The sequence below is a fragment of the Schistocerca serialis genome, chromosome 7 (genome assembly GCF_023864345.2).
Source record: "Schistocerca serialis cubense isolate TAMUIC-IGC-003099 chromosome 7, iqSchSeri2.2, whole genome shotgun sequence".
Lineage (NCBI taxonomy): Eukaryota > Metazoa > Arthropoda > Insecta > Orthoptera > Acrididae > Schistocerca > Schistocerca serialis.
Genome location: NC_064644.1, coordinates 328,893,806 through 328,921,053, shown reverse-complemented (window position 1 = coordinate 328,921,053; position 27,248 = coordinate 328,893,806).

Here is a 27,248-nt window from a genome sequence, read left to right as displayed (position 1 = left end):
CTTAGTCGCAGAGGTTGGGCGGGCACTACGATTTTAATTTTCCTTCGTGTGAGAAGTGTAGCGTGAGATAATTAGCAGAGTCTGTGAAAGTGATTCAAGGAATGGATGTATACAATAGTGATATCCTAGTCGAACCTTATAGCAGTACTCGGTAATACATGTATACTATGAAATGAATCGAAAGCAGCCAACCGGTTGCAAGAAAACGTGTTTTTTTTTTTTTTTCAACCTTTGACCATATTTTGGGTGGATTTAAACCCTTCTTCTTCAGAAGTACATGTAAATAAAATTTAATTTGGAAAACACAAAATAATGAAGAAATGTGACTTATGTTCCATGAAAATAGGCTACCATCGCACATCATTCTATACATCATTAAATATGCTTATCTCTATGATCAGGGATTTCAAGCAAGAGTGCTTAAAATCTAGGAACAAAAACTATCAAATAAAATGACAGGTCATTTTATAAGCTGCTTTTGATTCATTTATTTCTAATCGTTGCTGAAGCGCAGCCACATTCAAAATGCGTTTCTGTCTTGGGGCCTTTTTCCCGCTGCAACGCGTATTACTGTTGATTTGGCAGTGTTAGTTGCAGAGGGGGGCCGGATACCCTTCTTGCCGCCACCCTGAACCCCCAGGACAGAATAAGTGTATCCCATCTGTCTGTGTCTATTGTAAGCCATGGAATATGGAATAGTCCGAACGTTTTCAAATGTCTGCGAGTCGTGTAATTGAGGCGTAGCATGGGGAACAGCCCGATATTCACCTAGCGGGGTGTGGAAAACCGCCTAAAAACCACATCCAGGCTGGTTGGCATACCGGCCCTCGTCGTTAATCCGCCGGGCAGATTCGATCGGGGTTCGGCGCGCCTACCCGGGTCCCGAAAGCAGCACATTAGTGCTCTCGGCTACCCTGGCGGGTTCAGAACACATGTATACTTGTCGAAAATCGTTGTGATGTCTAACAGTCATCGGATATAGCCGCAAAATTAAAATTTTCTGTCAGTACTGAACTACTATCAAGGTATTATCTTCAGCAGTAGAATGAGACTAGGACTCCTGACCACCGTAACCCTCATCAGATCCTACCTCACACTCTTCCAATAATGGGACTTAGCGTTACATGGTGATGAAAAGCAAAATTTTGATAAAGACATTGAAATTGTTTATGAATCAGCTTAAGTAACACCAGCCAAACTGCAACGACTGCTCCAAATATGTTCCACCTACCTCAAGAGATTATCACATATTTTGCGACGGTTCATGAAACACAGTTGTATATGTGTATGCTTTACAGGAAAAATACTGTGCTATTATTCTACATCTACTTATGTACTCCACAAGCCACCTGACGGTGTGTGGCGGTGCGCGCTTCTCGTACCAAAACGTGATCCTACCTTCTCAGATCCATTCGCGAATAGAAGAATGATTGCCGGTAAATCTCCGTATTAGGTCTAATTTCTCGTTGTCGTCATTTCGCTAGACGTATGTCGGAGGAGGTAAAATGCTGTGGCACACCTCCCGGAATCTAGTCTTTCGGAAGTTCAATAGTAAACCACTCCGTTTTCCACAACGCTTATGTTCTAGCGTCTTCCAACGGAATTTGTTGAGCATCTCCGTAAGGCTCTTGCGCCTGTTAAATGATCGTGTAAGGAAACGCTCCTCTCTTCGTCGGATCTTGTCTGTCTCTTCTATTAATCAAGCCTGGTAAGAGTCTCACACTGATCAGCAACACTCAAGCATCGGTAGACAAGTGTTTCGTAAGCCACCCCTTGTGTCGATGAGTTACGTTTCCTTAAGATTGCTATTTGTTTTATGTTGTCATTCCACTTGGGTAGCTCTAGTTGGTTACTCCTCTGTGTTTTACAGTAGTTGCTGTTCCAACGGTTTGGCATCAATCGGGTCATTGCAAAGTAGTGCATATCTTCTTCTATATATGAGTAATATGTTACATTGATTTACGTTCAAGGTCAACTGTCAATCCCTGTACTATTCATGAATCCTTTGCAGGTCTTCTTCCAGTTCGCCAACTTCTCACATACAACCACATCAACTGCAAACAGCATAAGACATTATCACTAAATTATTCTATGGAATGCGTCCCAGGAGAAATGTTCAATATCAGGGATATTACAGGAACGAGCACTCGAAGGAGAAAGGTCTAGTTAATAAACGATTACCTCATAGCTATGAGCATTTCATCTTTAATGCTGTGAAGCAAATCTCTCGTATTGCAAGCTCTTTGATTTACATATTTTGAGAGGAGACATAGATTAAAATAACAAAAAAAATGTTCAGATAACACGGGTTCCGAAGTCCATACCTTAAGATGTATGAGCACTTCTTCATCTTTGCTGTTGTGAAACATATCTTTTCTAATGAATGGGTACTCATAGCTCTTAAGGTATACATTTTAAAGCTTGGGTTTACTGGACAATTTTTTTCTAGTTTGAACCATACTACCGCCTACCAAAATAAGGAAACCAAGTAGCTTGCAGTAAGAGAGACCTGTCTCACAGTACCGAGTTTGAAGAAGTGTTTACAGTTCTTAAGGCACGCATTTTACAGCCCATGTTTAGTGGACGTTTTTCCTTCGAATGGTCGTTCTTGTCATATCCGTGAATATTAACTATTCCTCGTGGGACACCCTGTATATATTGCAAACACTTATCACACTTCCTAGTGAAATTACTTAAATTAAACTAACATTTATTGATTTTGTTCCGTTAAAGGCGACGAGTTGAGCTATATTTTTAAGGAAGCCTTGAATCCGGTCACAAATCTGGTTCGATACTCACAAGGGAACCTCCCCATCGCACCCCCCTCAGATTTAGTTATAAGCTGGCACAGTGGATAGGCCTTGATAAACTGAACACAGATAAATTGAGAAAACAGGAAGAAGTTGTGTTGAACTGTGAAAAAATAAGCAAAATATACAAACTGAGTAGTCCATGGGCCACATAAGCAACATAATGGACAATGTGAGCTTAGGAGCGCCGTGGTCTCGTGGTAGCGTGAGCAGCTGCAGACCGAGAAGTCCTTGGTTCAAGTCTTGCCTAGACTGAAAATTTTAATTTTGCATAGTTATTATCTGTCCGTTCGTTCATTGACATCTCTGTTCACTGCAATAAGTTTAGTGTCAGTGTTTTGCGACCGCATCCCAAAACCGTGCGATTAGTAAACGAAAGGACGTGCCTCTCCAATGGGAACAGAAAATATTTGATCGCAAGGTCATAGGTCAACCGATTCCTCCACAGGAAAACACATCTGATATATTCTATACGACACTGGTGACGGCATGTGCGTCACATGACAGGAATATGTTGTCGACCTACCTAACTTGTACACTTGGCGAATGGGTAAAAAGATTCTTCTACCTTGCCCGATTTAGGTTTTCTTGTGGATGTGGTAATCACTCCCAAAAAAGTGATGAAAACATAAGAGTTTGTCACATAAACTGAAAATAAAAAACTTAAACTTTTCACTGGATGGAAGATTTGAACCAAGGACCTTCCGTTCCGCAGCTGCTCACGTTACCACGAGACCACGGCGCTAGTGCGTTCCCTTCGTCCTTAAGGTTGCCTATCTTGCCTTGAACTACTCAGTTTGTATATTTTGCTTATTTTTTCACAGTTCCACTCAACTTCTTCCTGTTTTCGCAATTGACCTGTGTTCAGTTTTTCAAGGCCTATCCACTGTGCCAACTTATAACTAAATCTGAGGGGGGTGCGATGGGGAGGTTCACTTGTCAGTAACGTCTTATTTTTTTCACTAGATGGCAGTGCAGGACGGTGTCAAATGCTTTCCTGAAGTCAACGAACACATCAGCCTGGGCGCCATTGTCTACAGCACTGCGGATCGCCTGGAAGAATAGAGCGATCTCAAATTTCGCACGACTTCTGTTTGTTTAAACCACTTTTATAGAGGAGATTTTTGTTCTCCAAAAATGTCGTAATACGTGACCGTAAAATGTATTCGACGATTCTAAACTGAAAGTATGGAATGAAATTTTAACTTCCAAGTTCAGTTTATTCATTAGGTAAAGAGATTTTAATATCTGGTTATGTGCAAGAACCTTAAATCTTTTGAGCAGGCCACCACTTTTAGCTTCATTAGAATGTTTCGTGTTCTTTCAGTTATCTGTTATTATGAGGTTGCACTAAAAGGTAATGCCTCCGAATTTTTATATGAATCACACACCTGTTATTACGAGGTCATACTGAAAAGTAATGCCTCCGAATTTTTATGTGCAAACTCTTACAGCTTTTTAATAAAACAAGCGTTACTAACGTTGTACGGGGTGTTCAAAAAATCCCTTCCCAGTGCCGTATGATTGTTAGCCGTGCGTGACGTATGCCACAGTGAATAAACCGAAATGAAACTCAGTGAAATACAAATTATTAACTTATTGAATATTCATTTTTACTTATAAATTTTCACATTACATGTTGAAAGTGTCCCCCCTGTTGTTGAATACACAATTCAATTAGTCTAATCATGTTTACAAACACAAGCTGTAACATTTCTTCTGTAACAGAAATTGTGAAAGTGGTTATTGCAGTTTTCATTTCATCGATGGATTTTGGACGGTTTTTATAGACAGTTGCTTTCGTTGCACCCCAGAAGAAAAAGTCAGGTGCTGTTAGGTCAGGCGATCGTGGAGGCCAAAGACCCTGTGAATTTATGCGATCACCAAAAATATAAGCATGCACTGACATTGAAACGCGAGCTGTATGCTCGGTGGCACCATCTTGTTGAAAATAACCGTTTAGTATTTCGCTTAACACAAGTTCTCCTATGAATGGGTACAGAATATCACTGCAAGATCTTTATGCGTTTATTGTTTCGTTGAAAAATATGGGACCCACAATCCGACGTCTAGAAATTGCAGTCAAAACTCCTATTTTCACAGAATTATGAATACACAACGGATCTGCAGTACTCCTCATAGGAGAATTTTGCGAGTTCATGTGCCCGGATAAATGAAACGACGCCTCATCAGTAAAAAACGTTTCCTTAAGAATTTGCCTTCCATTTTGTTGAACAATACTTTTGAACCATTGACAATAATGTAGTCTCTTGCCATGATCAGTATTTTTCAGTTCTTGCACGACTGTCACTTTGTATGGGAAAAGTTCTAATTTTTTCCTTACAGCTGTGTGGGCCGTCCCGACACTAACATCGATTTCCTGGGCGAGGTTTCTTACTGACTTGTTCGGACTCCTGGACATTTTATCGGAAATATTGAGTAATTTATCCTCAGAAAAAACACTAGGACGACCACTTCTCGGTGCATCTGTCACTGAACCCGTACTTCGAAATTTGCAAATAAAATCTCGCACAGTATCGCGATGTGGGAGTGTTGTTTCCGGGAAAAGTGAATTAAATGTTTGACGAACTGAAACTATGTATTTACCGCCAGCTTTGAACACTTGTTCGACTAAAAACACACGTTCTTCAATGGATAGCATTTAAACAAACGAACAAAGGAACTAAAACGTTCAACATCAACACGTAACGACACACGCCAACGATACTACTGACGTTGGCTGAGATAAACGAAACAGTGGAATGTTGGGAGAGTCCACCTGAAGGGAAGTAACCTAGGCAGGCGAACAATCATACGGCACGAGCGGTTAACAATCATACGGCACTACGGAGAGACTTTTTGAACACCCAGAGTAGATGCACCAGATAACTGCTTATAATATCTTTATTTGCGAGAGACTATTTCGGCTTTATCGCCATTTTCAAGCACCTGCGATTACAATTTTGGTGGGAAACATATATGACTGTTAATGTCATTTATATTAAAGCAGGTGTATTGTAGTCATGTCCACTAGATTGATGTGACATCGATTTTGCATCGTTAGTGGGCAGTCTTATAACTGTCACTGTTTTAATAAGACGGTAAATGGTGTTAGTATGTTGAAAATAAGATGTTAACTAAGATGTGACGGAAGTTTGACAGTTCTACTCTTACGACGCTGTATTTTTACAAAGATTGTGGAGATGAGCAGCGATATTAATTTTACTAGCTAAAATTCGTTAAGATTATCTTTGGTTGTTGCATATGTTATTTCCGTCATAATCATTTTTGTGTCTAAAAGTTCAATAAAGTTTTTGAGGTAGTGGTACTTGTATCTAAATTCTGTACGTTCGTTTAATATTTCTTGAGGGTACTTTCTCGTGTACATATAAATTTCTAATGCTCCAAGAATGTTCGTTCTAAAACCATTTGACGTTCTGTGTAGAATCTGCAGTGCATTTTCGATCGTATCAGCAGTGTGATTTTAATTTTTCAAGTATAGAAGGAAGCTCGACTGATTGTATTCGCTCTCTCGGTAATTTCCAGGAGTATTTGCCTATCGAAGCCGCGGGCTCCAGACGATAGATATCGAACGTGCAATTCTAAATTGATCACACGCCTGTGGTGACGGGCGTTATGAGCACGTTTATAGTGGTCACAACAGCAACGAAAAAAGAAAAGCGTTACTCAAATAGTTGCAATTACAAAGGAAGCGACTTACCTGATTCGCCGCCGACGTTGTTGTCATACGAAAGTCCATTTGGTGAGTATGCTACGGTAAGCATTACCTTTTTGCCGTAACCAGGGTAGACTCTGCCAATGTCACGCAAAAATATGGGTAGAGTGTCACATTTCCGACAAAAATTCAAACAATATTCTAGTGATAGGATGGCGTCAGGAAGGACATCTGGCCAACAGCTGTCACTAACGTTGCCAAACCATTTATAACATGCTGACCCCATACAGACACAGGGCAAGACAGAAATGAAGAAGAAGAAGACGGGACTAGAATACGTTTTTTTCATTCTACCATTTAAGTGTTTCATTCTTTCTATTTTTGTATTTTGTCGACACAAGTTCTTGACTACTCCAACAGGGAAAATCCTGATATGTCTTCTCAGAAGGAAATACTCGAAAATACTACTTTCCAAAAAGGAAGAAAAGGAAAAAAAGGAAAAAGTTAGTTTGCAATTTTCATGCGCTTGAGGACAAATTTAAATTTGGTGTAAACAGTCTAAGACACAGCGGAAAAGCAATTAGCTTTGAACGCGACGTGCTACCGCTCAAGCGAAGGCAGGAAGAAGATTTTATTGAATTCTGCAAGCGAGACACAAGCGACACCAGCTGAAGATTAATGGAGCGGGTTGTCAAAGGCACGTGGCTGTGCGAGAAGGCAATTACAGACGCGAATTTTTCATGTGAGCGGCCGGTCGATGGGTTTTTACGCTTGCGAGATGCTTGAGGTTAAAAAAAAATATTAAAAAAGTTGTGTAACGCCCTTCTCTGGTGTCGATACGTCGCCACAGTGAGGGAAGATCAATTGAACGAGAACCGCGTGTGGGTATGTTCACGCTCCATTTGTTCTAGACGACCTGAAGACTATGTCCATCGCGAAATGTGAGGGATGGAATTTCAAAGGTCACAAAGAAGAGCCGTACCTTAGTTCGAAAGGCATTTAGTTGGCGTGGTCGATAAAGAAGCCCCATTCAAGTAAACCGTATTTGCAGAGTGGCTTCTGATAAATATGACGACCCTGACGCAGGCGTTGCTACAGTAGGATATTTGCAACGAAGTTCACAAAGCCGGATAACGTTTGACGGGTTTTGAGGTGTCGCTGTCGTTAGTAATGAAAAGGAATGTGTTCGCTGACTTCACTAACGACACAGCACAACTTCGAAATGAGAAATGATGTGAAAGAAAATCATTGATGTCCTTTTTGAAAGAAAAACCATGCATTTACCTGAAGCAATTGAGGGAAATCACGGGGAACCAAAGTTCTGGGTAACCAAACAGTGTTTGAACGACCATCCGCGCGAGTACGAGTGGAATGGGTTAACGACCGCGCTACTCCTCTCTGTATCTACACACAGCTTCGTCAAGTCACCTTATCGCGTGTTACACTGGGTATGTTGCATACGTCTGTCACTTTCTCGTTTCAGTCGCAACTGTTGGTAAGTCCACGAAAAAATGCTCGACAATGTTTAAATGAGTGCATATAAAAATGAAAACTACCGGAAAAAAAGACCTCGGCTGGCATTATATGAAATACCAAAAGAAACAATTGATGAGGAAATACAGGAAAAACTTTGCAAATTGAATGCAAAAGATAGAGAAATCTGAATTCTTGTGAGAGATTAAAATCTGCTTCAGTATGAGGGGTAAGCTGAAAATTAGATTGCATCGAGCTACTGAAGTAACCAATGACTTTTGAACGTACGAGGGCAGTTCAATAAGTAATGCAACACATTTTTTTTTCTGAAACAGGGGTTGTTTTATTCAGCATTGAAATACACCAGGTTATTGCCCAATCTTTTAGCTACACAACACTATTTTTCAACGTAATCTCCATTCAATGCTACGGCCTTACGCCACCTTGAAATGAGGGCCTGTATGCCTGCACGGTACCATTCCACTGGTCGATGTCGGAGCCCACGACGTACTGCATCAATAACTTCATCATCCGCGTTGTGCCTCCCACGGATTGCGTCCTTCATTGGGCCAAACATATGGAAATCCGACGGTGCGAGATCGGGGCTGTAGGGTGCATGAGGAAGAACAGTCCACTGAAGTTTTGTGAGCTCCTCTCGGGTGCGAAGACTTGTGTGAGGTCTTGCGTTGTCATGAAGAAGGAGAAGTTCGTTCAGATTTTTGTGCCTACCGAACACGCTGAAGTCGTTTCTTCAATTTCTGAAGAGTAGCACAATACACTTCAGAGCTGATCGTTTGACCATGGGGAAGGACATCGAACAGAATAACCCCTTCAGCGTCCCAGAAGACAGGTAGATGCTATTTTTCTTGACTTCCGGAAGGCGTTCGATACAGTTCCGCACTGTCGCCTGATAAACAAAGTAAGAGCCTACGGAATATCAGACCAGCTGTGTGGCTGGATTGAAGAGTTTTTAGCAAACAGAACACAGCATGTTGTTATCAATGGAGAGACGTCTACAGACGTTAAAGTAACCTCTGGCGTGCCACAGGGGAGTGTTATGGGACCATTGCTTTTCACAATATATATAAATGACTTAGTAGATAGTGTCGGAAGTTCCATGCGGCTTTTCGCGGATGATGCTGTAGTATACAGAGAAGTTGCTGCATTAGAAAATTGTAGCGAAATACAGGAAGATCTGCAGCGGATAGGCACTTGATGCAGGGAGTGGCAACTGACCCTTAACATAGACAAATGTAATGTATTGCGAATACATAGAAAGAAGGATCCTTTATTGTATGATTATATGATAGCGGAACAAACACTGGTAGCAGTTACTTCTGTAAAATATCTGGGAGTATGCGTACGGAACGATTTGAAGTGGAATCATCATATAAAACTAATTGTTGGTAAGGCGGGTACCAGGTTGAGATTCATTGGGAGAGTGCTTAGAAAATGTAGTCCATCAACAAAGGAGGTGGCTTACAAAACACTCGTTCGACCTATACTTGAGTATTGCTCATCAGTGTCGGATCCGTACCAGGTCGGGTTGACGGAGGAGATAGAGAAGATCCAAAGAAGAGCGGCGCGTTTCGTCACTGGGTTATTTGGTAACCGTGATAGCGTTACGGAGATGTTTAATAAACTCAAGTGGCAGACTCTGCAAGAGAGGCGCTCTGCATCGCGGTGTAGCTTGCTCGCTAGGTTTCGAGAGGGTGCGTTTCTGGATGAGGTATCGAATATATTGCTTCCCCCTACTTATACTTCCCGAGGAGATCACGAATGTAAAATTAGAGAGATTAGAGCGCGCACGGAGGCTTTCAGACAGTCGTTCTTCCCGCGAACCATACGCGACTGGAACAGGAAAGGGAGGTAATGACAGTGGCACGTAAAGTGCCCTCCGCCACACACCGTTGGGTGGCTTGCGGAGTATCAATGTAGATGTAGATGTAACCATGACTTTACCGGCTGAGGGTATGGCTTTAAACTTTTTCTTGGTAGGGGAGTGGGTGTGGCGCCACTCCATTGATTGCCGTTTTGTTTCAGGTTCGAAGTGATGAACCCATGTTTCATCGCCTGTAACAATCTTTGACAAGAAATTGTCACCCTCAGCCACATGACGAGCAAGCAATTCCGCACAGATGGTTCTCCTTTGCTCTTTATGGTGTTCGGTTAGACAACGAGGGACCCAGCGGGAACAAACCTTTGAATATCCCAACTGGTGAACAATTGTGACAGCACTACCAACAGAGATGTCAAATTGAGCACTGAGTTGTTTGATGGTGATCCGTCGATCATCTCGAACGAGTGTGTTCGCACGCTCCGCCATTGCAGGAGTCACAGCTGTGCACGGCCGGCCCGCACGCGGGAGATCAGACAGTCTTGCTTGACCTTGCGGCGATGATGACACACGCTTTGCCCAATGACTCACCGTGCTTTTGTCCACTGCCAGATCACCGTAGACATTCTGCAAGCGCCTATGAATATCTGAGATGCCCTGGTTTTCCGCCAAAAGAAACTCGATCGCTGCCCGTTGTTTGCAACGCACATCCGTTACAGACGCCATTTTAACAGCTCCGTACAGCGCTGCCACCTGTCGGAAGTCAATGAAACTATACGAGACGAAGCGGGAGTGTTTGAAAATATTCCACAAGAAATTTCCGTTTTTTTCAACCAAAATTGGCCGAGAAAAAAAATGTGTTGCATTACTTATTGAACTGCCCTCGTACTTCTAGAAAATGGAAAAGTACACATAGGATTTCAAGTACTTAACATTAAAGATTACACTTCAGTTCCATTGTTTTAAAAGTCATGATCTTAAGAACACACTTAAACACTGAAACATCGCAACATCATAAATGTGGTAATTGTGCCTAACATTGGCACGAGAAAAATGAATGCAAGAACAAATCAGTTGGATGCATACCGTGTCATCAACGTAACAAAAAATAACGACAAAGACAGCAAAGAATGTGGGACATACTGAATGTTCCTGCTATGGCTGTTTGCTAGGATAGACTATGGATAGTAAATACAATTATATAAATATAAAACAGAGTGCAAACTCTTCTGCTGATGCCGAATAAGACTTCAGATCATCCACAACCAAAGCGGAAAGAAAACAGCCGTCTGCAGTTCTTAGGAAATGACGACACTTTCTATAAATATTATAGACAAATGAAATGGATAGGGTACAATATCCTTCCTGTACGAACAGTTTTTTCCAGGATGTCAATGACAATATACTAAGTGTATCATAATACATTTGTAGCTCTTTTATATGTCAACCGCACCATCTATAGAAATCAGAGCATAGGTTTTTCAAAGTTCGATGCTGGAAACCGAAATGGCCAGAGATCAAATACTGAATAATGACCATCAAACATACTCCAATAGGAAACTGGCCATAGGAAATACCATGAACATAACTGACATGAAGACAGATCCGGAAGCATACGTTGCACAATCTCCTACAGTAACAACGAGGAAAAATAATAAAGGAAACAACCAATGGTGGCTTATCATACAAGCAAAAGAGGCAAATATATTAAACCCATGAAGTTTGAATCAGGGGGAATAACTTACGGTAGCAATGCATAAGCCGCACGCACTACAATTATGGTGAAGAGTCAACAAACAGGCGATCTACCAACTAGCGCAGTCGACGTACATCACGACCAGACGACAAGGATGTAGGGAAATCGTCAAAAATACGAAACAACTTGACCACATTAATAAGCACAGACGCTAGACAATAATTAAAAACAGTGGACCCTACTCAGAATTCAACGCGACACTCAATAAACTAGAGGACGAAAAATTTACTCATATCGCCCTTCGATGCGTAGGCAAGAGTGGGGCATCAAACGAGGTAATAAATCTCCTTCCCCATAACAAAGTCAGCAGACAGACTAATAGAGAAGACAAACAATCTGAGCACAGATTTTAAAGAAATGTACTGTTTGACCTCCTTCGTCTTCATATGAATCCACACAATGTTAACTGAAACCGCTTAAGAGCCTATGAACAAAATTAATTCTGTTCCCGACACATCCCCTCCACCCTTTCAGTTTTTATTCGAACACGCTTCCCATAGTGGCCTTAAAAATTATAAGGATTCGCGCACTAAGAAGTAATGGCTGCGCTTCGACAAAAGGTAGAAGACATGGGAGTTGATCTGTTATGTATCGAGGAGTAACACCTGAAAAATGGGAATCTCACTTATTTAACCCCTCGCCACCCCCCACCCCACCCCCCTCGGTCCCCAGACTGCAGTTACGCCCATCGATCAGCAAAACGTGAAAGCAGTAAATAAGGTTATAAGGTAAGGAATGCAACTGAAAAAATCTCGTAAATGTGTAACGAACATTCGGTTTCTACTGCATTTCGACACAAAACAGTGAACAGACTCTCACAAATAGGCTATATACGCACAGTACTCTGACCACATTTAGTCATATGTTGAAACTCAGCAACATAAATCCGAAAAATTCTCTCTGATTTAGCAGACACAAAGTTGATAGAGGCTACAATGTTTTGGACATCATTCAAGTATTTGATCTGTCAGCGGCGAACCGATAGGCAAAGATATACACAGCAGAGAATGCGCAGCTACCAAAACAGACATCACACTAACAAACAGAAGGGCTGTACACAAAGCATCCGAGTGGACAGTCCATTCTGGAATGAACAGCTGTGATCACAACATAATTACATTCATGATTAACAGTAGAAAGAAAACCGACCAAAACATAATTACAGCAGAAAGATTTAAATTTAAGAAAGCATATTGGAAGAGACTGTACAAAATAGTATCGAAATCAACAAAATATCAGGCAATGTAGAGCTGAGGTTCAACCACACAAATGCGCTATTCGAATGTTTTCCAAAAATCAAAAGTCATCCACTGCAGCCATCAAAGCAGCCCGAGCGGGCAAATACAGAAATCTCAATTGCCAACACCGAGAATTTCTCTATCAACACAAGCGAGGACGGCTACCTGAGCAACTAATCAATGGCCGATGTATGGGGTGGACCGTGAAAAACACTGGCAGAAAAAGCCAAAGCGCCAATCGTTCTACCCAGAATCAAAAATTGGAGATGGATCGGTTGCGCGTAGATGGAGACAGTCAGCAGAATATCTGCCTGGCGACTCCTCCAGGACGACGATCAAGATGATAATCAACTCCACAGGCAACTGAATAGCGACACCATTCGGTGAAGAAGAAGTAGCTATAGCCGTAACGAAATTATAAAATAGGAAGGCTCCAGGACCAGATAAATCCACGCCCAAGCTGTGACGAAAATAGAAGCAAAAATTCTTCTATACCTAACTCGTCTACTGAATGATTCTTCATCACTTTGCAAAAATTGTAATAACAAGAAAGCCCTAAGACGAAGATCCAACTAATCTTAGGAGCTATAGATCAATCTGTTTGATTAACACACTTGCAAAGGTTCAGAAATGCTCGTCCGTGACCGGTTACATGCACACAGGGAGCTTTAAGGGTTTAATCACTGACAGTTTGGCTTTAGAAAGGGAAAAATGTATTGAAGATGCGTTTAAGAAAGCGATTAAAACTCTACATACATATGACAAAAAATACGCAATGCAATACAGTGCAGATATCCCAATGTGTATACCACACTCTCATCGATTACTGTAGGTATAGTTGTGGAATGATCAGCCGGCGCATACAGCATAATAAAAAGCAGCACTGAAGGGGACACAGGAGTCGATTTCCGGGCCAGCATTTTTAGATATGGCAATTGAAAGACTCCTGTACAATTTGGAAGAAGATATTCAACATATTCAGACAATCGTACACAAAGCAAGCAGCATTATAAACAAAACTGCGATAGCTCAACAGCTAACTCGAGCCTACCGATGCATGTGTGGAGGACCTACAACGATGCCATTATGCCATTTTCATGTCCATCTTGCCCGGAGTACTGTCTCTGAAATCCTTAAGTTTATTTTCATTTGTTTTCGCCTTGTACATCCCCTTTCACCACTGCCAACACCACCACTTTTAGTGTCATGGTGCAGCATATGTATTGCAGCAGATCTATTATATCCCTACATCACTGCTGTTTATTTAAGTCCATAAGTTATTGTGACAGCGCTTGGAATTCGAGGAATGGTTTCTTTCCTTATAAATAAAACACGGAAACATTATTAATAAACTGTGTTGTTTATTCGTTGGAGGCTCTACGCATAGTCTGTGTTATACGTTAAAGAGATTCTTTTTTAGTAGCAGTAGTAAGACTCCTGATGGTTTGATGTGACCCACCGCGAATTCCTTTCTGTTCCAACCTTTTCATCTCAGAAGCACTTGCAACTTACATCCTCAATTAATTGTTGGACGTGTCCGAGTCTATGTCTTCCTCTGGTTATCATGAAAGTACGTCCGTGATGTCTTAATAGACGCCCTATCATCTTGCCCCTTCTTCTTGTCAGTGTTTTCCATATATTCCGCTTCTGCGGAGAACCTCCATTCCTTACCTTATTAGCCCACCTAACATTCAACGTTCTTCCGTAGCACAACAGTTCAAATCCTTCCATTCTCCCCCTTTCCAGTTTTCCCACAGTCCATGTTTCACTACCATACAATGCTATGCTCGAAACGTATAGCCTCAGAAATTTCTTCCCAGTATTCAGGCCTATGCTTGGTACCAATAGTCTTCTCTTGGCCAGGAACGCCATTTTTCCCAGTGCTAATCTGGTTTTGAAGTCCTCCTTGGTTTCTGCGTCGTGAATTGTTTTGCTGCCTAGATAGAAGCATTCCTTAACTTCATCTGTGTCGTGATCACCAACCCGAATGTTAAGTACCTTGCTGTTTTAATTTTTGCTTCTTCTCATTTCTTCCGTCTTTCTTCGATTTACTCTCACTCCGTAATTTGTACCCGTTATATTTTACAGTCCAATCACCACATCTTATAACTCTCCTTCACATTCACTGAGGACAGCAGCGTTATCAGCGAATCTTATCACTGATCTCCTTTCAACTTCAATCTTAATTCCATTCTTGAACTTTTCTTATATTTCCGTCATTGCTTCTCTGATGTGTAGATTGAACAATGGGGTCGAAAGACCGCGTCCCTATCTTACTCCCTTTTTAATCCGACCACTTCGTTCTTGCTCTTCCACGTTTATTGTTCCCTCTTGGCTCTTCTACATGTTGTATATTACCCGTCTTTCCCTATAGCTTGCCTCTGTTTTTCCCAGAATTTCTAACATTTTGCACCATTTTATAATGTTGAACGCTTTTTCCAGATCGTCAAATAATTTGAACATTGTCTTGATTTTTCTTTAATTTTGCTTCTAATATCAACCACAGCGTCAAAACTGCCTCTTTGTTGCCCTAATCTTCCCTACAGCCGAACTCATGGTCATCTAACAGACCCTCAGTTTTCTTTCCCGTTCTTCTGTATATTATTGTTGTCAGCAACTTGGATGCATTAGCTGTTAAGGTTATTGTGAGACACCTGTCGCATTTGTCCGCCCTTGAAATCGCGAGAATTGAGTGAATGATGTTTTTCCGAAAGTCAGATGGTACATCGCCAGGCTCATACATTCTACACACCAACGTGAACAGTCGTTTGTTGCCACATCAGACAAGACATCTCCCTCATAGAGACCTTTAATGTACTATTCCCACCTATCCACTCTCTCCTTTGTCTTTAGGAGCGGAATTCCCATTGCACCCCTAATGTTACCACCCCTGCATTTTATTTCACCAATGGCTGTTTCGAATTTCTATATTCTGATTCCATCCTTCTGACAATAATTTCTTTTTCGATATCTTCACATTTTGTCTGCCACCTTGTTGCCTTAGCTTCCCTGCACTGCCTGTTTATTTCATTCCTGTATTTCTGTGTTCCTGAATTCCGCGAAAGATTTCTGTACTTCCTTCTTTCGTTGACTCACTGAAGTATCTCTTCTACACACATTAAAAAAAGTTTTGCATTATCCCGGTTCCCAGAACTCTTGAAGACAGACGTTTACTGGGAATATTGTATCACAGACACAGTCCTTTTGACTGTACAGAGATGTCACTAAACCCGCCCAAAGACGTAAACGACCAAGCACGAGCAGCGTCTATTAGCCTATTAGCCGATCAGTTCCATTCATTCCACAAGGAAGGAGGCAGACGGCTCGTATTGTCTGTAGTTCAACCATGCGACCACGTCCCCATTGTTACTTTGTTGTAGGAAAGGCTCTCGACAAGGAAAGTGTCCAGGCGTCTCAGAGTGAACCAAAGCGATGTTGTTTGGACATGGAGGAGATACAGAGTGACAGGAACTGTCGATGAGATGCCTCGCTAAGGCCGCCCAAGGGCTACTGCTGCAATGGATGACCGCTACTTACGGTTTATGGCTGGGAGGAATCCTGATAGCAACGCCGGCATGTTGAATATTGCTTTTCGTGCATGCACAGGACGTCATGCTACGACTCAAATTGTGTGCAACAGGCTGCATGAAGCGCAACTTTACTCCCAACGTTGTTGGCGTAGTCCATCTTTGCAGCCACGACACCATGTAGCGCGGTACAGATTGGCCCAACAACATGCCGAATGGACCGCTCAGGATTGGCATCACGTTCTCTTCACCGGTGAATGTCGCATATGTCTGCAGCCAGACAATCGTCGGAGACGTGTTTGGAGGTAAGCCGGCCAGGCTGAACGCCTTAGACACACTGTACAGCAAGCGCTGCAAGGTGGAGGTTCCGCGCTGTTTGGCGGTGGCATTATGTGGGGCTGACGTACGCCGCTGGTGGTCATGGAAGGCGTCGTAAATGGCTGTAGGATACGTGAATGCCATCCTCCGACCGATAGTGCTACAATATTGGCTTCATATTGGCGAGGCATTCATCTTCATGGACGACAATTCGCGCTCCCATTGTGCATATCTTGTGAACGACTTCCTTCAGGATAACGACATCACTCAACTAGAGTGGCCAGAATGTTCCCCAGACATGAACCCTATCGAGCAAGCCAGGGTAGATTGAAAAGGTCTGTTTATGGACAACGTGACCCACCAACCGCCCAGAGGGATCTATGCAGACTGGCCGTTGAAGACTGGGACAATCTGGATCAACAGAGCCTTGATGAACTTGTGGATAGTATGCCATGACGAATACAGGCATGCATCAATGCAATAGGACGTGCTACTGGGAATCAGAGGTACCGATGTGTACAGCAATCTGAAGGTTTCGTTGTATGGTGGCACAACATTCAATGTGTGGTTTCAATGAGCAATAAAAATGGCGGAAATTTTATTTTGATTTATATTCCAATTTTCTGTACAGTTCCCGGAACTCTCGGAACTGAGGTGATGCAAAACTTTTTTTGATGTGTGTGTTATCAACAATCTTTTCGTAGTTTCGTTCTTTGTACACATACTTTTCTTTCCAGCTTCTGTGACTGCCCCTTCAAGAGACGTCCGTTCCTCTTTAACTGAACTGCTTGCAAAATTGCTTCCATTGTGAAGGGATCAGGGGTGTAATACAGGAACGAAAAGCTATTTATAATGTGCGCAGAAACCAGACGGCTGATATAAGAGTCGAGTGGCATGAAAAGGAAACAGTGGTTGAGAAGGCGGTAAGACAGGGTTATTTCGTATCAATTTGTACATTGAGCAAGCAGTAAAGCAAATCAAGGAAAAGTTTATAATTAAAGTGAGGGAGTTTACCAATGACATTGTGATTGTATCTGAGACAGCAAATGACTAAGAAGACCAGTTGAACGGCATGGGCAATATCTTGAAAGAAGACTATATGATGAACATCAAGAAAAGAAAAACAAGTATAATGGAATGTAGCCGAATTAAATCAGGTGAGGCTGAGCGAATTGAGCCTGGAATGAAATAGCACTTTCTCCAAAATTAACAAAGATGATGTTATTGCTTATTTCAATGCGCTTTTTCCACAGAACATGGTGCACCGATCGGTTGGTGTCTAGTTGCACTTAACCCCTATAAAAAGAGACGAAATAATCATAGTTTGGGGGGACACAAAGCGCTTTCTCCCTCGGTTAAAGTGCAGAATGACTGAAAGACAGCGTCAACCAATGGCAACCTCTCATTCGCGGCCATGTTGCTTGACTGTCTGAGCTCAACTGTTTGCAGAGAAAGTTATTTTTAATTGATAGTGGTAAGTTGCAATTATTAAGCAATTTTATTACTACACTTAAAATCTTCCTATAACGAAACGGACCTTAGCATTACTTCAGTCGGTAATAAGTGCAAGAAAGTTAATCCACGACGTGGAACTTAGGATATAATATTATGAAAGTTAAGAGGTTATTGAGAGTTTTAATCCTATTACTGAAACTCAACTAAAAAATTTAAAAATGTGGTCTTCATAGACAATAATGTATTTAATTGTCAGGGAAAATTATTTTAACGCAAAACGTTAATGTGCAGCCAAATGACGTTAGGCCTACAAAGTTTCTTAGCGAGAATATTATTGTGTATAAAGCTTGAGGAGAGTAAGTAGATCTGCATGGTTGTGTTAGAAAACATTCGTATGGGCATTTTCTCTTTCTTACATTTTTTTAGAACCAAGCAAAGAGTATGCCTGTTTATCCACAATGAACACGTGAAGACCATAAACTGTACAAATGTGAAACACTATAAGTGCATGATGATATACACTTCCTTGGGATGTCCTATTAAGAGCCTCTAAAACGTGTTCAGTACCACTAATTGTAAAACGTACTCACATGACCAAAGTAAAACGAGCAAGAGTGGTATAAGAAACTTATTCGGAAAAGGATGTAAGAGCCAAGAATTTTGTTAAAACCAAAACACAATGTGACGTTCGAGTGTGCAGAGCGGCATCTCCCTGCGTTCTTGGTGAAACTGCCAGGCGAGTAAATACTGTGCTACAGAAATATCACCACAGTGGAAATGTCAGCGAAAAGAGGGCTGGTCTTAGAAGAAAGGATGAATTTGAAGATAAGAAACAAAGTGTGATTCAGTTCATCAAGTGTATAGAATCACAGTGCAGCAGATTTAAGTGAACCCGAAAATATTTACCTTCGCAATTAAACACCACAACACAGTGGAAGATGTATTCAGCGATTGCGGTGAATCTGACAGTAAATGAAAGCTATTTCCGAACGATTTTCAGTACCTTTTATAACTTGGGTTTTGTATCTCCTTTATCAGACATTTGCTACTTGTGCCTACAACTTTGAGGAAGAATCTCTTCAGCCAAAGATGTTACTGAACAGGCAGCCTTAGGTCTGTGTATATATAAAGCTAGTACAAAAGCATTTTTTCTGCGCGTATATAAATCTAGTGCTAAAGCATTTTTTGAACTTCTACAAGACTAATGTTTATCAAAACTAATAGCGTCATTTGACTGCGAAGAAAAGATACCTGTGCCCCGACTACCAGATCAATGCGTCTGTTTTTCGACGCAGTTCTATATGTTCAGCTTCACATCCGTTCGAGGGAACAGTAAAATGTGACTTTTACATATAGATAAAAAATGAGTTCCTGAAAGATGCTAACACAGTGGCGTCACGTGTGTTTGATTATTTGAATTCTAGAGATATTGTGGAGTACACCACACTTCGCCCAGTATCGGACGGTTGTGGTAGAGAGAATCAAAATTCTATTATGATTTATATGTTAATGAAAGGGTTTGGGAACGCATAATGTAACATTCAAAGCGTGAAAATTGTCTTTCCGGTTATAAGGCATAGTTACACCACACCAGACTAAGTATTTCGATTCATTGAGAAAGAAATCAGGAAACGTGAAGCCATGCAAACTTTTGAAGAACTGAAAGAAATGATGTCACGGTACTCAACTGTCAAGAAAGTTGGTAGAGACACCAAAATTTACGATTTTAAAGATTCCGTGGAAGGTTTCGTGGCGCTTCCAGATTTCAAAAGTGAGAAGAATACTCTTCAGGACACCCACAACCAGTAATATTCTTGTATGCGGGGAGCCTAATTTTAAAACAAATATAAGTAACTACAAGAGTCTGTTCACAACTTTCTGCAGTTACCATGACATTCAGCCCAGAAAAATTCCAAAAGAAAATGAAACAACGCAAGAAAATAAGAAAGATGTCTAGAACTTGCTAAAGAAACATCATGGAGACGAATGGAAAAACATCGAGTAACTAAAATTCTACTGATGAAAGTGAGCAGGAAGAAGGATCTGTTGATTTTTTGGAAGTTTGTGGTAAGATCTTATGTGACCAAACTGCTGAGGTCATCGGTCGATAAGCTTACACACTACTTAATCTAACTTAAACTAACTTACGCTAAAGACGACACTCACACCGATGCCAGAGGGAGGATTCGAACCTCCGACGGGGGCAGCCGCGCGTACCGTTACAAGACGCTCTCGACCATGCAGCAATCTGTTGATATGCAGTGATTTCAGCCACGGGAGGAAGAAGAAAAGTCTTCATATAAATAATTTGTTCGGTGATCGGTGAATGAGTACACTGCTTGTTAAGAACTTTTTGCCATCTGTAATTCAATTATTTACAAACGAAAATCGTATCACTTCTAAAATGGTCTGTATTTTTCAGTAAGACAGTTGGTCGGGAATGCCGTATTTTAATCTAAAACAATAATTTACTCTTGAAATTAAATGTTTTATTGACAAATAGTGTCATTGTTAGTGCATGAGATGGGTTCAAACTGCACTTTATCTACGACCAAGGGTGAAAATGAACCTTCTCCAAGGTTTATTCTCCTTAAATTCTTAAGCATATCACCTAGATCTGTTTTTATTAATGTAATCTACCGGTTCACACTTTAATGTGCGTGTATCAGTTCTGTGTACTGTTTCTGAGTTCAGCTGGAATAAGTTTTTTGTCTCTACTGAAAAATCATGTTTTTGGATAGAGTGCGATTTGATTCCAGGCCACTCAAATAGTAGATACCTTCTGTTATTTGGGCAGCGAAATAACCGATTATGGTCAAAGTAGAAAGGATATAAAATGTACTTTGGCAGTGACAGGAAAAGCGTTTCTGTGGAAGAGAAATTTGTAGAATTGGAGGAAAAAGAAATTTGTGGCACAAACCGACTGCAAGAAGGTATTATTGATAGCACACATTCTGAGACATCAAGGGATCATCAGTTTAGTATTGAAGGAGGGGGGGGGGCGTTGTAGAGGGAGATCTAGAGATCAGTACGGTATGCAGACTGAGAAGGATGCATGCTACAGTATTTACTCGGAGATGAAGCTTGCACAGGATAAAGTAGGATGGAGAGCGTCTTGAAACCAGGCTTTGGATTGAAGAAAATGACAGAAACAACAACAACAACAACATCATAAGCTCTGCAGCAAGTGTAAAGTGCACAGCGTTGTGTGTGCATGGAACTAGCAAAGCATGCGAACTGCAAATAGCGTTGTGCTCCTCAGGCTTACGTGAGCCTTTGGCACTACTCCAATGAATACTTTACAGGTGATACTCGGAATCTACCCAACAGACATTAAGTAGTGGTAATCAAAGTTTGAAGCTTCTGAAGTACTGCACAAATTTTAAGTCCCATCAAAAGAAAGTAGGACAGAGACAAGAACTTACTGTCTACAAACGAACATTTGTAATAGATACAAAATGAAATTAATTAAGGTGTATATATACGAAATGTATGTGAAATTTAAGAGTACATAAGAAAGAAACTGAAGTGTAGTTAGCAATAAATTGCGAATATAAGACCAGTTTTTTTATCATACTTATTAACTTTGATTAAAAGAATGGCATTCTTTTTGTCATAATCAATTTCTTAATGCTGGGAGAATAGATAGTGACTGCCATTTTAATAGTTATCCAAGTGTTCCTTCATCAGTCTGTTTCTGTATTTACTTTTTAAGAACCTCAGATAGATGTGTATAACGAACATTTCTTTCACTTTGAGATCAAACTGGACAAAATTAGTATCTTTCTTTAAGAATAAAATGCCAAATATTTTCAGAGCTTATTCCTTCTTCAAACAGATTTCACAAGTGTTATTATACCTGAAGTAAGCCAAAATAAAGTTCTAAAGACACGTCATGATGGACACTGGGCATCGTCAGAATCAAACAAATAGCAAAACTATGTTGTTGACGTCCAAAAGTGAACAAAGTAGTTGAAGAAATGGTTCCACATTGTGAACCTTGTCAAATGGCAAAGCTAGATCCCAAGAAGAATTTTCAAAACTGAGTCTAAGCAACAGAACCACAGAAAAGAATTCACGCTGTTTATGCTGGCCTATTTTGAAAAGCATCCTGATTCATACATGTGGATGCATAAGATTTCTATTTATCACAAAGATAAGATGCTAAGTTGCAAACAGGAACAATTAAAAGACAACTAAACAACCTTCGTCGGAAAAGGAGAAACACGCACCATTCATTCAGACAAGAAACACACTTCATGCACAAGTCACCCCTGACTCTGGCTGCTTGGGCCAGAACGCTCAACTGCAGAAGCTGCAATAAAGGTACCACAACAAATCTTTGCCGTCGACGGGTTCTCCAAGACTGTAATTTCTGACAATGGTACAAAACTTGTATCGAAATAATTCCTAAATTTCTGTGGCAGGAACGGCTTACAACATGTGACTAAAACTCCATTTCACCCTTCTTCAAACGGCGAAGCAAGAGGACTCGTCGCCGGTTTTATGGAAGCGATGAAAAAAAACTGTATAAGGAGGAGAGAACAAGCAAGATACTCTCCAGGAAATGTTGATTACTTATCTCACAACTCCGAATCCAATAACTGAAAAATCATCTGCTGAATTACTACATGGCTGACAGCCAAGGATTACATTGTCACAGGTCCTTCCATCAAAAGAGGAGGTAAAGCCATCAGATGAACCAAAGTTTCTGGTTGGTGATAGAATGTATCCCGACAATGCAGCAAATAGTTTGTCAAGTGGATCAACATGGATCATTGGCACTGTTACCACACAGTTTACAGATATACTGTACATCGTAATACTGCATTATGGAATTGTCAAAAGGCATCAAAACCAACCCCGCAAATACACAATATTGAAAAATAGCAGACAACACAGAACTGAAAATGAATGATACTTAATTCGACTGCCTCTTGAATTAGCAGTAGAATAGGGTGAAACTGGATAACTGTCTCCTGAAGCAGCAGTAGAAAGGATTAGAATGCATCTCCAGCTACTTCAGGAACTGAACCAGCAGATACACAGATTGAGGGGACATCTACTGAACTTAAACAATGATTCGTAGAAATTTTGTTCGCTACACTATACGGAAGTACTGCTTTGTGCTTTATGTTAATAAACAAATGTATTTATGTACCAGCTTTCTCGTGAATTAACTTTGGCGTGGCCACTGAACAAATAATGTACACTCCTGGAAATGGAAAAAAGAACACATTGACACCGGTGTGTCAGACCCACCATACTTGCTCCGGACACTGCGAGAGGGCTGTACAAGCAATGATCACACGCACGGCACAGCGGACACACCAGGAACCGCGGTGTTGGCCGTCGAATGGCGCTAGCTGCGCAGCATTTGTGCACCGCCGCCGTCAGTGTCAGCCAGTTTGCCGTGGCATACGGAGCTCCATCGCAGTCTTTAACACTGGTAGCATGCCGCGACAGCGTGGACGTGAACCGTATGTGCAGTTGACGGACTTTGAGCGAGGGCGTATAGTGGGCATTTGGGAGGCCGGGTGGACGTACCGCCGAATTGCTCAACACGTGGGGCGTGAGGTCTCCACAGTACATCGATGTTGTCGCCAGTGGTCGGTGGAAGGTGCACGTGTCCGTCGACCTGGGACCGGACCGCAGCGACGCACGGATGCACGCCAAGACCGTAGGATCCTACGCAGTGCCGTAGGGGACCGCACCGCCACTTCCCAGCAAATTAGGGACACTGTTGTTCCTGGGGTATCGGCGAGGACCATTCGCAACCGTCTCCATGAAGCTGGGCTACGGTCCCGCACACCGTTAGGCCGTCTTCCGCTCACGCCCCAACATCGTGCAGCCCGCCTCCAGTGGTGTCGCGACAGGCGTGAATGGAGGGACGAATGGAGACGTGTCGTCTTCAGTGATGAGAGTCGCTTCTGCCTTGGTGCCAATGATGGTCGTAAGCGTGTTCGGCGCCGTGCAGGTGAGCGCCACAATCAGGACTGCATACGACCGAGGCACACAGGGCCAACACCCGGCATCATGGTGTGGGGAGCGATCTCCTACACTGGCCGTACACCACTGGTGATCGTCGAGGGGACACTGAATAGTGCACGGTACATCCAAACCGTCATCGAACCCATCGTTCTACCATTCCTAGACCGGCAAGGGAACTTGCTGTTCCAACAGGACAATGCACGTCCGCATGTATCCCGTGCCACCCACCGTGCTCTAGAAGGTGTAAGTCAACTACCCTGGCCAGCAAGATCTCCGGATCTGTCCCCCATTGAACATGTTTGGGACTGGATGAAGCTTCGTCTCACGCGGTCTGCACGTCCAGCACGAACGCGGGTCCAACTGAGGCGCCAGGTGGAAATGGCATGGCAAGCCGTTTCACAGGACTACATCCAGCATCTCTACGATCGTCTCCATGGGAGAATAGCAGCCTGCATTGCTGCGAAAGGTGGATATACACTGTACTAGTGCCGACATTGTGCATGCTCTGTTGCCTGTGTCTATGTGCCTGTGGTTCTGTCAGTGTGATCATGTGATGTATCTGACCCCAGGAATGTGTCAATAAAGTTTCCCCTTCCTGGGACAATGAATTCACGGTGTTCTTATTTCAATTTCCAGGAGTGTATTACAGATAAGACAGAAATTTTGGAAAGCTGTTGTCTCTATGAAACAAGGCTAAGAATCCCTTCTCTCCGCCTACCTTCACAGGAGCCTCATCAGTTGCTAAGCCAGCCAACTCCTTTAGTTAGTTAGTTAATTACGTGTTCCACTGATCAATCTCACGGTAACTGTTATGATTTGGATTGTGTTAAGTGCATGAATCAAGGCTCTTTTTTAATAAAAATTTAAAACTTTTGTTGCCTACCCAGTTCACTTAAATGGCACAAAATGAATACATTACATCCACAGATTTATACCTATTCAAGTATTCACCTATGGTATAGAAGGAGTTGTCAAGGATATATGATTTCGGTTTATTATTGAAACTATTACTGCTGCCTGTCAGGCATTTTATTTCATATGGAAATTTATCGAAAAGTTTTACAGCAACATATTTTACGACTTTCTGTGCCAAAGATAAGTTAAGTAGTGGATAGTGTAAGTCTTTCTTTCTTCTGGTATGTCGCAGTTTTTTTTAAAACTGGTTCTTGGTGTTGAGAACAAATTACATTACAGAGTAAAAGTACCATGAGGATGTTGTAAGAATTCCTAACCTTTTAAACAGATGCCTACACGATATGTGACTATAAACCCCACACATTATTCCAATCACTTTCTTTTGAGGAGTGAATACCTTTTGCCAATGTGTTGAGCTACCTCAAAATATTGTTCTATATGACATCAGAGTGTGAAAATATGCAAAGTATGGTACCCTCCTAATTTCTATATTCTCAAAATCAGCAATTAATCCGATTGTAAAAGTTGCTAAACCTAGTGTCTTTAGGAGATCAAAAATACGAATTTTCCAATTGAGATTCTCATCTGTATGTGCACCCAAAAACTTAATATGGTCAACCCTGGCTACTGACTTCTATTCATGTATGATATTTATTCAAGGAATCGTACTCCATGCAGTAGAAAATTGGATGTACTATGTTTTTTCAAAGTTCAGAGCAAGCCCATTCGCAGAAAACAAATCAATAACTTTCACAAAGACATTATTTGTGTCATTTTCCATTGGAGTTTCTTTTACTTGGTTAATAATGATGCTTGTATCATCAGCAAATAGTGTCAGTTTAGTTTGTTGTTTCATATAAGAAGAGAGGTCACTCACGTATATTGAGAACAGAAGGAGACCCACGGTTTAACCCTGTGGAACACCTAATGCAATTTCACCCCAGTCAGATGAAGTGGGAAACTTTCTTAGACCCCTTAGTCCATATAAAGAAACTTTACACTTCCTGTTCTGTAGATAAGTCTTAAACAACTCATACACTGTTCCATTTACACCATAGAATTGTAATTTCTATTACACAATATAATGGTTCACACAGTCAAATGCTTTGGATTAGTCATAGAAAATATTGGTGACATTTCACTAGACTTTATTATGTGGGCAGTGAAACTGTTTATTGCTGTTTCAGTAGAACAGAATTTTTGAAGTACAAAGTGTGATTTACTAGGTATCAAATTACAGTTGAGATGGCTAGCCACTATTGAGTACATCACTGTCTTGACGACTTTTGAAAATGCTGTAAGCAAGACCACTGGCCCATAATAATTGACTTCTGTGGTGTTCCCTTTTTTGTAGAGATACTTGATAATGGCATATTTAACCTGTCTGGTGAAACACCTTGAGTTAGTGCTGCGCTACAGATGTGACTCAGAACATCTGCTGCTCAATGTTGTTCTTGTTGTTGTGGTGATCAGTCCTGAGAATGGTTTGATGCAGCTCTCCATGCTACTCTATCCTGTGCAAGCTTCTTCATCTCCCAGTACTTACTGCAACCTACATCCTTCTGAATCTGCTTAGTGTATTCATCTCTTGGTCTCCCTCTACGATTTTTACCCTCCACGCTGCCCTCCAACGCTAAATTTGCGATCCCTTGATGCCTCAGAATATGTCCTACCAAAAGGTCCCTTCTTCTAGTCAAGTTGTGCCTTAAACTCCTCTTCTCCCCAATTCTATTCAATACCTCCTGATTAGTTAAGTGATCTACCCATCTAATCTTCAGCATTCTTATGTAGCACCACATTTCTAAAGCTTCTATTCTCTTCTTGTCCAAACTATTTATTGTCCATGTTTCACTTCCATACATGCCTACACTCCATACAAATACTTTCAGAAACGACTTCCTGACACTCGATGTTAACAAATTTCTCTTCTTCAGAAACGCTTTTCTTGCCATTGCCAGTGTACATTTTGTATCCTCTCTACTTCGACCATCATCAGTTATTTTGCTCCCCAAATAGCAAAACTGTTCTACTACTTTAAGTGTCTCATTTCCTAATCTAATTCCCTCAGCATCACCTGACTTAATTCGACTACATTCCATGACCCTCGTTTTGCTTTTGTTGATGTTCATCTTATATCCTCCTTTCAAGACACTGTCCATTCTGTTCAGCTGCTCTTCCAAGTCCTTTGTTGTCTCTGACAGAATTACAATGTAATCGGTGAACCTCAAAGTTTTTATTTCTTCTCCATGGAT